The following is a 14,582-nucleotide window of genomic DNA, read 5'->3' on the forward strand; positions in this document are numbered from 1 at the left end:
GAACATACGGTAAGTGTTTAACATATTTGTTCAGTTGAATGATAAAGTTTACCCTCTTTAATTTCAAGTTAATATTGTTAAACTGAATGCACAAACCATTCCAGTTCGGGACGGGGGTTTGCTGCTTTTATGTCCCCACCAATTTCAAAATCAGAAGCCTGCAAAAAGTGAAACTTGTATATTATATTCATTCATTACACACAGACTGATATATTTCAAATGTTTATTTCTTTTAATTTTGATGATTATAACTGACAACTAAGGAAAATCCCAAATTCAGTATCTCAGAAAATTAGAAGACCAATACAAAGAAAGGATTTTTAGAAATCTTTAGAAAGCATGGAATCGATCAGTCTGTGGCACTGCTCAGGTGTTATAAGAGCCCAGGTTGCTCTGATAGTGGCCTTCAGCTCTTTTGCATTGTTGGGTCTGGCATATTGCATCTTCCTCTTCACAATAGCCCATAGATTTTCTATGGGGTTAAGGTCAGGCGGTTTGCTGGCCAATTAAGAACAGGGATACCATGGTCCTTAAACCAGGTACTGGTAGCTTTGGCACTGTGTGCAGGTGCCAAGTCCTGTTGGAAAATGAAATCTGCATCTCCATAAAGTTGGTCAGCAGCAGGAAGCATGAAGTGCTCTAAAACTTCCTGGTATACGGCTGCGTTGACCTTGGACCTCAGAAAACACAGTGGACCAACACCAGCAGATGACATGGCACCCCAAACCATCACTGACTGTGGAAACTTTACACTGGACCTCAAGAAACATGGATTGTGTGCCTCTCCTCTCTTCCTCCAGACTCTGACCTTGGACCTCAGAAAACACAGTGGACCAACACCAGCAGATGACATGGCACCCCAAACCATCACTGACTGTGGAAACTTTACACTGGACCTCAAGAAACATGGATTGTGTGCCTCTCCTCTCTTCCTCCAGACTCAGAGAACATAACTTTGGACCACTCAGCAGCAGTCCAGTCCTTTTTTGTCTTTAGCCCAGGCGAGACGCTTCTGACGCTGTCTGTTGTTCGAGAGTGGCTTGACACAAGGAATGCGACAGCTGAAACCCATGTCTTGCATACGTCTGTGCGTAGTGGTTCTTGAAGCACTGACTCCAGCTGCAGTCCACTCTTTGTGAATCTCCCCCACATTTTTGAATGGGTTTTGTTTCACAATCCTCTCCAGGGTGCAGTTATCCCTATTGCTTGTACACTTTTTTCTACCACATCTTTTCCTTCCCTTCGCCTCTCTATTAATTTGCTTGGACACAGAGCTCTGTGAACAGCCAGCCTCTTTTGCAATGACATTTTGTATCTTGCCCTCCTTGTGCAAGGTGTCCATGGTCAACTGTCAAGTCAGCAGTCTTCCCCATGATTGTGTAGCCTACAGAACTAGACTGAGAAACCATTTAAAGGCCTTTGCCGGTGTTTTGAGTTAATTAGCTGATTAGAGTGTGGCACCAGGTGTCTTCAATATTGAACCTTTTCACAATATTCTAATTTTCTGAGATACTGAATTTGGGATTTTCCTTAGTTGTCAGTTATAATCATCAAAATTAAAAGAAATAAATATTTGAAATATATCAGTCTGTGTGTAATGAATGAATATAATATACAAGTTTCACTTTTTGAATGGAATTAGTGAAATAAATCAACTTTTTGATGATATTCTAATTATATGACCAGCACCTGTACAGGTAACGCTAATACACACTAAATACACATAAGCTGTGCTCGAAACCGCTCACTCGTTCACTCATTCACTAATCCCTATATAGTGTATGGCATTTGAGTGCACTATATCTGCATGGAGTGAACGAAATGAAGTGAGTGAATTCGGACACTGAAGAAAACACTGTGCGTCGGAGAGCTGGAGCTGTCGCAGAAATTTCTCGATGCGATAAAACTATTTTATCCTACATTTTACTTACATTATAAAATAATGTTAATAACAATAACAATCATAATGACTTTATTTTGTAATCATACATGCCTCTGTGCCAGCTTTGTAGTTTAATCGATTGTATAATTGGTTTGTCATGCTTAATATGTTCATAATCATTAAATACTATAAAATACTGCAAACAAAAAATAAACACATTAATAAATGTACATTATTTCATGTATTTTTAATAATTTTTTTTTTGTTTGTTAAACTCTCACGCTCACAGATGACGTGGTCTTTGAGCGCCCTCAGGCGACCGTTATGATTTGAATGCACTACCTACAGATGATTAACAAATTTCTTTTTAAATCATCCACTAAATTATCATCTCTTAAAGTTTAATGAGTTAACAACAGTGCCACAAATTATTAAAACACCTTGCTGTTAGTAAAACACATTAAATTGATTTAATGCCTACATAATATATTTTAATAATAAAAATAATAGCCTATATTTTTACCTTATTAATATCATTTCATTTTTAAAATTCATCTATATAATAATGTCTCCCTATATTTCAGTAGGTTTTATTCAAGTAATGATTAATTTAATAAAGGTAAAAAATAAAATAAAAATAAAAATAAAAATATTAAAAAAAATTAATGTTAAAGCAGAAATAGGAAAGCTGCAAAATAATCTCTGGATTACACTCGCTCGCATTTGCGTTCTTTCACATGCACTCTCAGCCCTCTCCGCATTGGATTTTGGGAAATAGTGCTTCAGCAAGTGTACATCGAATGTACACTCGAAATCAGAGAGAATTGTGTGTATAAAGTAGTGAACGAATGTAGGGAATGAAGTCGTTCACTCAGAATTCAGAACCACTACAAAATGGCCGACACCCAATATAGTGGACTATATAGTGGATAGGGAGCGGTTTCAGACACAGCTATAGTCACACAATGCTGATGTTGTTATCATTAACAATTTGAGAACAAAGTATAACAATAATAATAATTTGCATGGTTTAATGTGATCTGAGCTAAGCGATCGTTAGATTTAATCACCATTGGCAGTGTGATTTATTGTAATGCTTTTTTTCTCAGTTGGACAAAATGAAATTGGCAGATTTGTTACTTACTTGTTCAGATGACATTTTCCAGAGAACATTCTTATTTTTGTCATACAGTACTTCCAAGACGTAGAATCTGTGATTCCGAAGTACAGTATCCACGCCAGCGTGGTGACTGACAGCAAACATTAGATTCATCCGCGCTGAGGAGCCGTGCCAATGCACAACCCACGTGAAGATGATAATTCCGCAAATAACTGCAATTGTAGTTTTCAAACAGAGATGGCAACAAAGAGGCAAAACTTACGGACCGCAGCTTTAAGAAAAAGAAAATAGCTGTTTTATGCCACTTCAGATTTGGTTTCTGTTCTGCTTTTGCTGTGTAAAGATGCATTAAGAGTTCTCTCCAGCAGCAACAGCCTCGATTAAAGTCAAGACCCAGTGCAGCCTATGACATGGTCTGCTCTCATTGGTAAAAGTGGTTGAGAGCATTGATTTGTTTGGAACTACTACTGAGAGCTAAAACCACAAACCACATGTGGCAACAAGATAAAAGACCTGACCTGAAATTGTTTCCAAAGACCTGGAAGCAGTTCAAATGATTACACATGCTTGATTCTTAATACTGTCTTTTACCTGAATAATCAATGACTGTTTTTATGTGTTGTAATTGTTGTTCTTGAGTCCTTTGCTTGTACTGAGCAGTTATACTGCCTTCTATTTTTCAGAGAAAATCTTCCAGGTACTGCACATTTTTGCACTGCCCTTTTAGGCTGATCTATACCCTATTTTTTTAGGCTATAGATCAGTGTAAACTCCACATATAGGACAGAAGAGAGAACAGTAATGACTGAAAATTTGAAAAGAAGAGCAACACCTTTTAGCAGTTTTTTTTTTTTAACAGAATGTCTCGGGTTACAAGTGTAACCTTGGTTCCCTGAGAAGGAGAATGAGACATTGCATCCTAGAATGTTAATGGGGAATCTATCCTGCATGACCAGTGTCTGAAGCAGGTGTCAAAACACAACAATAACTTTGGCAGATGACAACCTATGATGTCACTACTGGTGCGACCAGAGTATAAAAGGCCGTTTGGAGTACACGCCATCCACTTCTTGTCCGAAGGAGATGTGGGCAGGCATGCCTGAAGCATGGCAAAGAGACGCAGTGTCTCATTCTCCTTCTCAGAGAACCAAGGTTACATTCGTAACCTGAGACATTCCCTTTTGAATGGGAACTCGCACTGCATCCTAGAATGCTAATGGGGAACTAATGCTCACTCCCCCATGCTGAAGTAATGAGTGCCATAAGGCTTACATAAGTATGGCTGACTTCAACGGAACTAATCCAGAGTCACAGTTCCCATCCTAGCGGTACACACCAGTGGTCGTTGAGACTTTATTCCCTAGGACACAATAAAGAGCCTGACAACTCGATACTGCTATCCAGACAGAGCTTTGGGGGCAGAGGCCTCAGCATAATGACCCTCTAAAGCGAGAGGAAACTTAACTATGCTCTAAGCTAAGAAATCATCACACCAAGGAGGCTCACAGAGAGCCACACAACTTGGACATGTTATCTAATGCAGAGCTCTGGGGAGCGGAGGTCTCAGCATGATGACTCTCTAAATCAAGAGGAAATCTAGCAATGCTCCCCTAGGTGTGGTTCTGCCAAGGAAGCTCACAGAGAGCCATACAACCAGTGTTGGGTAAGTTACTTCAAAAAAGTAATTAATTACTAATTACTAATTACGTCATCAATATTGTATTTAAAATACTTTTCTAATTACTCTGTCTGAAAAGTAATTTAATTACTCAATAAGTAACTACTACTTAAATCCCTTCTTAAAATCCCTATAAACCTTGACCGGATAGACAATAGAAAGGAAACTCTTTTAATAATTTAGTCAAACATGGAATAGTTTAGCCTTTTATAGCTTTTTAAAACATTTTAACTTTATCAAAACATATACTATAATACTTTTATTTACTTTATAATACTTAATATTTTTTTTAGTAACAAATAGGGATGTCACTATACCAAAAATCTAGTAGTTGGTACCGATACCACCAAAAGTGCACAACACTCGATACCAAAGTCGATACCACGGTAAAAATATCTAAAAAAACAAATAAAACAATGTTATATTTTTTTTTTCCAGGTAGGTCTAATAAAAGTAAGTAAAAAAAAAAAAAGCTTTTCTTTTGTTGTTTTATTATAATTTATAATACAGACAGCCAATAGTAGACCGTAGCATGTTTTAAAGACTGCTGTCACTAGACCTAATGGACGGAGACAATATGCTGTTACACATGCTGTTCACATTCACATAACCAACGCGAATATACGCCAAGACGGGCATTTTGACATAACTGTGTGTGTATTTGAACATTTATGTGTAATAAACCGCGAAAATCTGACACTCGCGAGAGGTGGCTATATGTGTGCGCTTTGGTAGAACGCACTGACTGAAGACCGTCTCTCAATACTGCTATCCAGGCAGGGCCCTAAGGAGCAGAGGCCTCAGCAAGATGACTCGAGGGGAGACTTGACAACACTCCACATTTAAGAACAGATAGCCAAGGAGGCTCACAGAGAGCCATACAACCCAGAGCGACCACCCCAGCTGGGTTCTATTAACAGAGGCCTCAGCATAATGACTCTCTAAAATGAGAGGAAGCCTAGCTATATTCTACTCTAAAGACCGCTTACCAAAGAGGCTCAAAAAAGAGCCTAACAATTCAATACTGCTATCCAGGCAGGGCCCTAAGGAGCAGAGGCCTCAGCATGATGACTCGAGGGGAGACCTGACAACACTCCACATTTAAGAACAGATAGCCAAGGAGGCTCACAGAGAGCCATACAACATAGCACCAACTCCAAAGAGTGGATGTCTTAACATGATAGGCTTCCTCTCATTCTAGAGAGTTAACTACATTCTATGCCAAGACCTCTTACCAAGGAGGCTTAAAGGGAGCTCTACAACCTGATACTGCTATCCTAGCAGAGCTTTGGGGAGTAGAGTTCTCAATAAAATAACTCTCTAAAAGGAGAGGAGACCTAACTACACTTCCACTTGAAGTCACACTGGGGAGGCTCATAGAGCCATAGACATCGGAGGCCACATCCAGGCTGAGCTCTGAAAAGAGGGAGGTCTCAACATAATGATTAAAAAATGAGAGGAGACCTAACCAGTTCTGCCAAGGATGGCAGGAATATAAATAAAACACTGTTAAACAATATCATAGATCCAGCCTCTGGGCCTTATGTAAGCGTGTGATGGAAACCTCTGACACACCCCACCTGACCTCGGGGGGCGGGGGTAAGAAGGAAGAAGGCAGATGTTATTTGGCCTCTGCATCCCGAGAACGCTGGCCGCATCTACTCTGGATTACTTCCCTCAAATCCTGTTTTCTTTCCCTTGTGTCATGCCTTCTCTGCATTCTACTTGTCCTCGGAGTAGGAGCATGATTGGTGATGCTCAACCCTCTGGCACCGTTTTTAGTCCTCGGACCAAGAAGGGCCAGGCCCCCTAGAGGCTTGGGGCGTGGACCAGGACCGGCATGGTATATAGGCCTTGAAGGCCACAAACTGCACCTTCGCCTCTTTGAACTTCCCAATAAAATAGCCATACCTTTCTCAAATTCCTTGGCGAGCTCTATCTGAGCCCCACAATCTCAGTTTTCTTCCTTGTCTCAGTTGCAGCAGGTCCCGATTTGCGCTAACATGGATGTCTACACTTCTGAAAGCTTTTAGGAACAAATGGCTCCTGAAGACAAGAAAGTACAGGTGCCCTTTTATACTCTGGTCACACCAGAAATAATGTAGGCTGTCACTGGCCAATGTTATTGTCATGTTTTGACACATGCTTCAGACACTGCAGTCATTCCCCATTAGAAAAAAAAAAAGATGTTTTTAAGGAAGATTTAAAAATGGCTAGCGATGAAGATGACCTTAAATGGAAAGGAAGATTATTCTATAACTTAGGACCTATCACAGAAAAGGCACGGTCATCCTTAGATCTATAATGGCAACGAGGAACCTTTAACAACAGTTGGTCAGAAGACCTAAGCTCTCTGGTTGGACAGTAAGGGTATAAAAGGTCACTGATATACTGGGGCGTGAGACCAAATAATGCTTTGTTAACAAAAATCTGAATTTTAAAATTAACCCTGAATTTCACTGTGAGCCAGTGTAGAAATGCTAAAACTGGGGAAATGTGGTCCCTCTTTCATAACCCTGTTAACAGCCTGCCTTTTGGACAAGCTGTAGACGGGATAACGCAGTTTAGGGCAGACCAATATACAATAAATTGCAATAGTCAATCCTTGATGAAATAAGTGAGTGGATCACAATTTCCAAGTCAATATGGGAAAGAAAATATTTTATTTTAGCGATCGATCTCAGGTGCTAATGACTACTTTTGACAACAGCACTGATCTGCTTACTGAAAAGTAAAGATGAGTCAAAAAAAAAAAAAAAACTCCAAGATTCCTCACATGATTTTGTAAGTTCAATGACAACAGACCTAACTGGGCAACTAAGCCAGGTAAGCAAGGCAAAGAGGAACCTAAGATCAAGAGTTCGGTTTTGCTCTTATTTAATTGTAAGAAATTATTTGCCAGTCAATGTTTAATATCTTTGAAGCAAATTAAGGCATTCTCAGATGAACAATTCTTGTGAAATAAAAAGGGAATCTATATTTCTGAATTTTTGAAAAACATCAGGTTGCAATTTATTTACTTATAACACAGATTCGTTCACTTTGATGTTATGAAAGGAATAAAACTGTCCTTTGTCCACGCTGATTGTGCCCTTTGCCACTGTACACACCTGGTCATATGGAGCAGTTCACATGTTTGTTTTATCTGCATTCCACTTTCAGTTCATTGACTAACAAACTGCTCTGCATTAAATAACACAAATTATGACTTTGTTCATTCTTGATGCAGGTGTTCACAACCAATTTATTTTTTTCACAATTAAAGTATTTGAAGAATCAGGAAAAAAAAAAATGTTGCAGAAAATGACAGAAGGAAAATTAAGAGATTGAGAGCAGGAGGGTGGAGATTTACAGGGGAGAACTGCATTAACATTAACCTTTGCTCTGTATGGGCGGGCCTTGACTGAGGTAGAAGAGACTCCATAATCAGACTCATGTCAGTCCTCCACCCAGCAGATTAATCTCTATTCATTTCCATTCTGTAGGTACACACTAAAACACCATCATCATGCATCATGCACACATGTTCAGTGACATTATATTCTGTTACACTATATATATATATATATATATATATATATACAGTGGGTACAGAAAGTATTCAGACCCCCTTAAATTTTTCACTCTTTGTTATATTGCAGCCATTTGCTAAAATCATTTAAGTTCATTTTTTTTCCTCATTAATGTACACACAGCACCCCATATTGACAGAAAAACACAGAATTGTTGACATTTTTGCAGATTTATTAAAAAAGAAAAACTGAAATATCACATGGTCCTAAGTATTCAGACCCTTTTTCTCAGTATTTAGTAGAAGCACCCTTTTGATCTAATACAGCCATGAGTCTTTTTGGGAAAGATGCAACAAGTTTTTCACACCTGGATTTGGGGATCCTCTGCCATTCCTCCTTGCAGATCCTCTCCAGTTCTGTCAGGTTGGATGGTAAACGTTGGTGGACAGCCATTTTTAGGTCTCTCCAGAGATGTTCAATTGGGTTTAAGTCAGGGCTCTGGCTGGGCCATTCAAGAACAGTCACGGAGTTGTTGTGAAGCCACTCCTTCGTTATTTTAGCTGTGTGCTTAGGGTCATTGTCTTGTTGGAAGGTAAACCTTCGGCCCAGTCTGAGGTCCTGAGCACTCTGGAGAAGGTTTTCGTCCAGGATATCCCTGTACTTGGCCGCATTCATCTTTCTCTTGATTGCAACCAGTCGTCCTGTCCCTGCAGCTGAAAAACACCCCCACAGCATGATGCTGCCACCACCATGCTTCACTGTTGGGACTGTATTGGACAGGTGATGAGCAGTGCCTGGTTTTCTCCACACATATCGCTTAGAATTAAGGCCAGAAAGTTCTATCTTGGTCTCATCAGACCAGAGAATCTTATTTCTCACCATCTTGGAGTCCTCCATGCGGGCTTTCATGTGTCTTGCACTGAGGAGAGGCTTCCGTCAGGCCACTCTGCCATAAAGCCCCGACTGGTGGAGGGCTGCAGTGATGGTTGACTTTCTACAACTTTCTCCCAGCTCAGTTTGGCCGGACGGCCAGCTCTAGGAAGGGTTCTGGTCATCCCAAACGTCTTCCATTTAAGGATTATGGAGGCCACTGTGCTCTTAGGAACCTTAAGTGCAGCAGAAATTTTTTTTGTAACCTTGGCCAGATCTGTGCCTTGCCACAATTCTGTCTCTGAGCTATTCAGGCAGTTCCTTTGACCTCATGATTCTCATTTGCTCTGACATGCACTGTGAGCTGTAAGGTCTTATATAGACAGGTGTGTGGCTTTCCTAATCAAGTCCAATCAGTATAATCAAATACAGCTGGACTCAAGTGAAGGTGTAGAACCATCTCAAGGATGATCAGAAGAAATGGACAGCACCTGAGTTAAATATATGAGTGTCACAGCAAAGGGTCTGAATACTTAGGACCATGTGATATTTCAGTTTTTCTTTTTTAATAAATCTGCAAAAATGTCAACAATTCTGTGTTTTTCTGTCAATATGGGGTGCTGTGTGTACATTAATGAGGAAAAAAAATGAACTTAAATGATTTTAGCAAATGGCTGCAATATAACAAAGAGTGAAAAATTTAAGGGGGTCTGAATACTTTCCGTACCCACTGTATATATATATATATATATATATATATATATATATATATATATGTATAACTACTTTTTACAGAATTTAGCATAAATATTCTTAGCAAAACTCACTGTGTAAGTGCTGTTTGAGCAAGTTTACACTACTGTACTATCAATAACAAATAAATCTGTTTTATACAGAAATTATGTTATTCAAATATACCTACATGGGTACTTCTGAGAAATTGCTTGGGACATTTATCATTTGTAAGTGACTTTGGTGTAAAGCTGTTAAGCTGTTTATGATACCACTAGCGACACAACCAGGTTTTAAAAACAGTTGCAGAGGCCATTTCAACAGCCATCACCAGTAACAAGCAGATCCACAGCCAGAGGAACATTGCCTTTGTAAGGGCTGGCGCGTAGTCGCAGTTACAGCTCAGACGAGCAGCTGATCTTCTCACCGCAGCTTCAGATTGGGAGATGCGATTTGACTTGGGGAGTCAACTCAAGTTCCCGCACCATTTGTTGACAACTCCACTGAGGCCAGATATGGTGTTAATATAAAACTCTACAAAGCAAGTGTTCCTGATAGAGTTGACAGTTCCCTGGACAGACCGTATGGAAGAGGCCAATGAATGGAAATGGTCTAAGTACCAGGAGTTGGTGGATCAGAGACTGGAAGGCATGCTGTGAGCCCACAGAAGTAGGTTGTAGAGGGATTGCTGGCCATTCACTGTGTAAAGTATACACTTAACTTGGCATGTCTGGGGCAGTTAAAAGTAGAGCAATTAAGTCCACGATGGAGACTGCAGAGAGGGCCGCAAGATGACTGTGGATTAGGAGAATTTTTAATGGGCTAATGCTGCTGGGACACAAGTCGGTGTCTGATCAACCCTGGCTGGGTCGCCTGAGGGAGTGTATGATGTTGAAAAACCCAAAACAAGTGAGGAACTCAGGAACTTAAAGGATTAGTTCACTTTTAAATTCAACTAAATTCAACTTTTTAAAATTCAACTTATGGAAATAATGTAACTGGTGCTGCGTTTGTTACGTAAGTTGAATAGGGAAGGCGTAGGACATACAGCGTAAGCTTTTTGGAGAATGCAGAAATGCGGTTTTGGCGGAGGCACTTAGAAGGCGAACGTTTGTTTATATAAAGCATATACAGTTGTGTTTTTTTCGAAAATGACGGATCGTTTCGCTAGATAAGACCCTTATTCCTCGTCTGGTATCGTTTAAAGCCCTTTGAAGCTGCACTGAAACTTGAACCGTTTGGTGTCCATTGAAGTCCATTATATGGAGAAAAATCCTGGAATGTTTTCATCAAAAACCTTAACTTTTTTTTGACTAAAGAAAAAAAGACATGGACATCTTGGATGACATGGTGGTGAGTAAATTATCAGCAAAAGTTTATTTAAAAGTGAACTAATCCTTTAACTGAGGATGTGTCCTAGTCTAGTGCATCCTAGGTTGTATCTTTAGATGGATAAAAGGCCATATTCACAGTGTGCCCACTATTGCTGAACATTACCACATTAACCATTTTGATCAACTGCACTGCACATAAAGACCTTGTGGGTCAAGTCAGGTCTTGATCAATCAGTGTGCCTATAGTATCCAGGTATGACAATGTGCACCCCTGCACTGGGCTGACAGATGTTACAAATCCAATCGTCGTCCATTCTCCTCGGTGCGTTTGTAAAGGGACCAGTTGCATTTATAACACATTTGGCTTTGACATCAAACTCTTGGCCTATGAAAGAAAACAGCATCCATCACTGCAGCCCATTCATCTACTGCAGCTGACAAGCCGGATTATTAATTTATCAGCTAACAGCTCTACGGTAATGGACTGGCTCTCTGGCAACGGTGGGAGAGTCTGGAAAGGATGGTAATTAATAGGCAACAGACATACCTAATTTTCCCTCTCGCATTGGTGTGTCAAAGAGCAGCCTGGGAGACATTGTGAGAAGGTGTGTGTGTGGGAGTCTTTCTACAGCTGAACGAGGATACATTTCCTAATGTGCTGTTTGATAGTGTCTCCATTCATTAGCAGGGTGCTATCAATGGCAGTGCAAAAGGAGACTGATGCGATGAGACAGTGTCACACAGAGAACACCTTTTCATTTAAACTGGCCACATGTTTGATTATCTGCTCTTCTCAAACCTGATCACTTTGATTCTAGATGTGCCATTTAAAGATAATTCACCCCAAAAGGGAATTTATGTCATTATTTGCTCACTTTTATATTACAATTTTTGAATGTTCAACTGAATGCAACGTTTGAGTGTAATGGTGGATGATGATGATTTTATGTGCGTAAAGATGTCAATTATGGTATTTTCATCACACAATGTTACAAAATTTCTGAAGATTAAGAATATACTGTAACACAAATACTGTAGATGAGATTGTGTAAGATAATTTTCTTGTTTTCTGTATTTTTAAAATTTTTAAATAGACTTGGGTATAGTGATGGAATCTTTTGAATTTAGTTGAATATAGCACCAGAACTAACACAGTAGAGAATGATAAATGCGTTAAACAAATGTGATATCAAAATATTTAATACATTTAATTGACAATATAAATAAAATCAATGTAATAATTCCATGATTTCGAAAGTCTATGAATCTAATGGATTTATAACCATTCGTCATAAATATTTGTTCATAATTCTGTAAGTTTATATTGTTCATGTTAATGTTTGTTTCAGTGTCTATGCAAATGTGCAAAAAAATATATGGTTGCTAGAACCACACTTCCTTTAGTACTTATGATGATTATTAAAATCATGTTGCACTTAGTGGTTCTTTTTTTTTGTTCTTTTTAATTGTACTTAAAGTGTGTGTGTGTGTGTGTGTGTGTGTGTGTGTGTGTGTGTGTGTGTGTGTGTGTGTGTGTGTGTGTGTGTGTGTGTGTGTGTGTGTGTGTGCTTGTGCGTGCACGCGCGTGTGCCCGTGTTTGTGTGCTTGTGTATGCATGTGTGTGTATTCTGTTCTTTTTGAAGCAGTAAAAATCAAATTTCACCTTCATTGTAGGGAACTCAGTGGCTCTGACATTCTGCAAAATATCTAGTTTTATGATTTAGAAAGTTGAACAAAAGGGTGAGTAATTGACAGAATTCTCATTTTTGTGTGAACTGCATTCTACATATCTTGGGAACTGAGTTAGTGTTAAATCTTGAATGTCTGATTTGCAAGAATCCAGAATTACCTTACACAAATAGGGTTTTGATGTACAAAGCATATGAGGGGATGAGATTGATTCTTTATGGAGTGTCTATTTATAGGAATGATCTATCAAGGTATTCTCAAGGTACTTATGAGGATTTTAAAGTATCTTGGAAGAATCTCTCTCTCTCTCTAAGCCTGGTCTTCTACTATCAGCCTGCTGCTTAGAAGCTATATAATCATGATTATTCATGAAATATCCAAGAGGCATATCTCTTTCATTTCTATCTTACGTCCCTCTTTTTTCTAAAGCTAGTTATATATGGATGACTTTTAAAAGATAGGAAAAGTGTTAATCCTGTGGTAGATCAGATGAGGCCACATCTGAAGAGCTTCACTATGTCTTAAAATGCAGATAATAAATATAGATCATAAATATTAAACACTTAAAACAGAATCTAGATTGTATTTCAGTAAAAATCAGTAGCTGTCTAAACTATTAAATTTACACATTTTTATTGGTAAACACAACCAAAAATATCACAAACTGTGTGCCCTTCTGTATTCTTGAGCATGATGTTTCCAAATAAATACAAATGATTTGCACACCTGCTTGTGTAAAAACTTAGTGAGCTAACTCACTGTATGTTCTAGATGTATACCACATTATTATTATTGTTATTTATTTTTTCCCATTAATCTTATCTAAATGTTCTTTCTGTTCTCGTGTCTTATATGTATGTATATGCACCAAAAGGTCCTGATAAACCACAACATTCCTTTGTGTTTGCGCACACTTGGCAAATAAAGCTCATTCTGATTCTGATATTGGTCAGCTATTTATAACACACACACACACACACACACACACACACACACACATATATATATATATATATATATATATATAATGTTATAAATATATGCACCATGGCTCTGATGACATATTTTCTATGAATGGTCTATTATTGTGGAACCATCAATTTCAAGGTTATCTACTCCTAAACGTCTCATAGAAAACAAAGTGTGATTGGTCACTTAACATGTTGCTGAATAATCTCTTCAGTCTGAATGACCGGGTCTTGGCCAGAATGAGTTACATTGTTGACTTTATGACTTTTACCAAAAGTCTGGCTTCCTGAATCTAATAACTGATTTGAGGGGCTCCTCAAAAGCAGCAGGTTGGTTAGCAGCAAATGAATGCCAGGTGAATAGAATCAGTAATGATCAATAATAATGAGTCAGCATTCTGACGTAGTACACGGAAGCCTGCACTGTGCTTACCGCGTAGGAGACTGACATGGGAGAGAAGAGATTATTGAATAAAGTGGTAATTTTTGTTTTGTTTTTGCTTACAAAAGTATTCTTGGCGCTTCATAAAATTTAGGTTGAACCGCTGCAGTCACGGGGACTATTTTAACAATGTCTTTAGTAGCTTTCTGGACCTTGAAAGTGGTGGTTAAATTGTTGTCTATGGAGAAGTCAGAGGGCTCTCGGATTTCATCAAAAATATCTTAATTTGTGTTCCAAAGATGAACGAAGGCCTTACAGGTTTAGAACGACATGAGGGTGAGTAATTAATGACAGAATATTTTATATTTTAGGGAGGACTAACCCTTTAAATATAGAATTTCAAAAAAAAAAAAAA

The sequence above is a fragment of the Ctenopharyngodon idella genome, chromosome 9 (genome assembly GCF_019924925.1).
Source record: "Ctenopharyngodon idella isolate HZGC_01 chromosome 9, HZGC01, whole genome shotgun sequence".
NCBI lineage: Eukaryota > Metazoa > Chordata > Actinopteri > Cypriniformes > Xenocyprididae > Ctenopharyngodon > Ctenopharyngodon idella.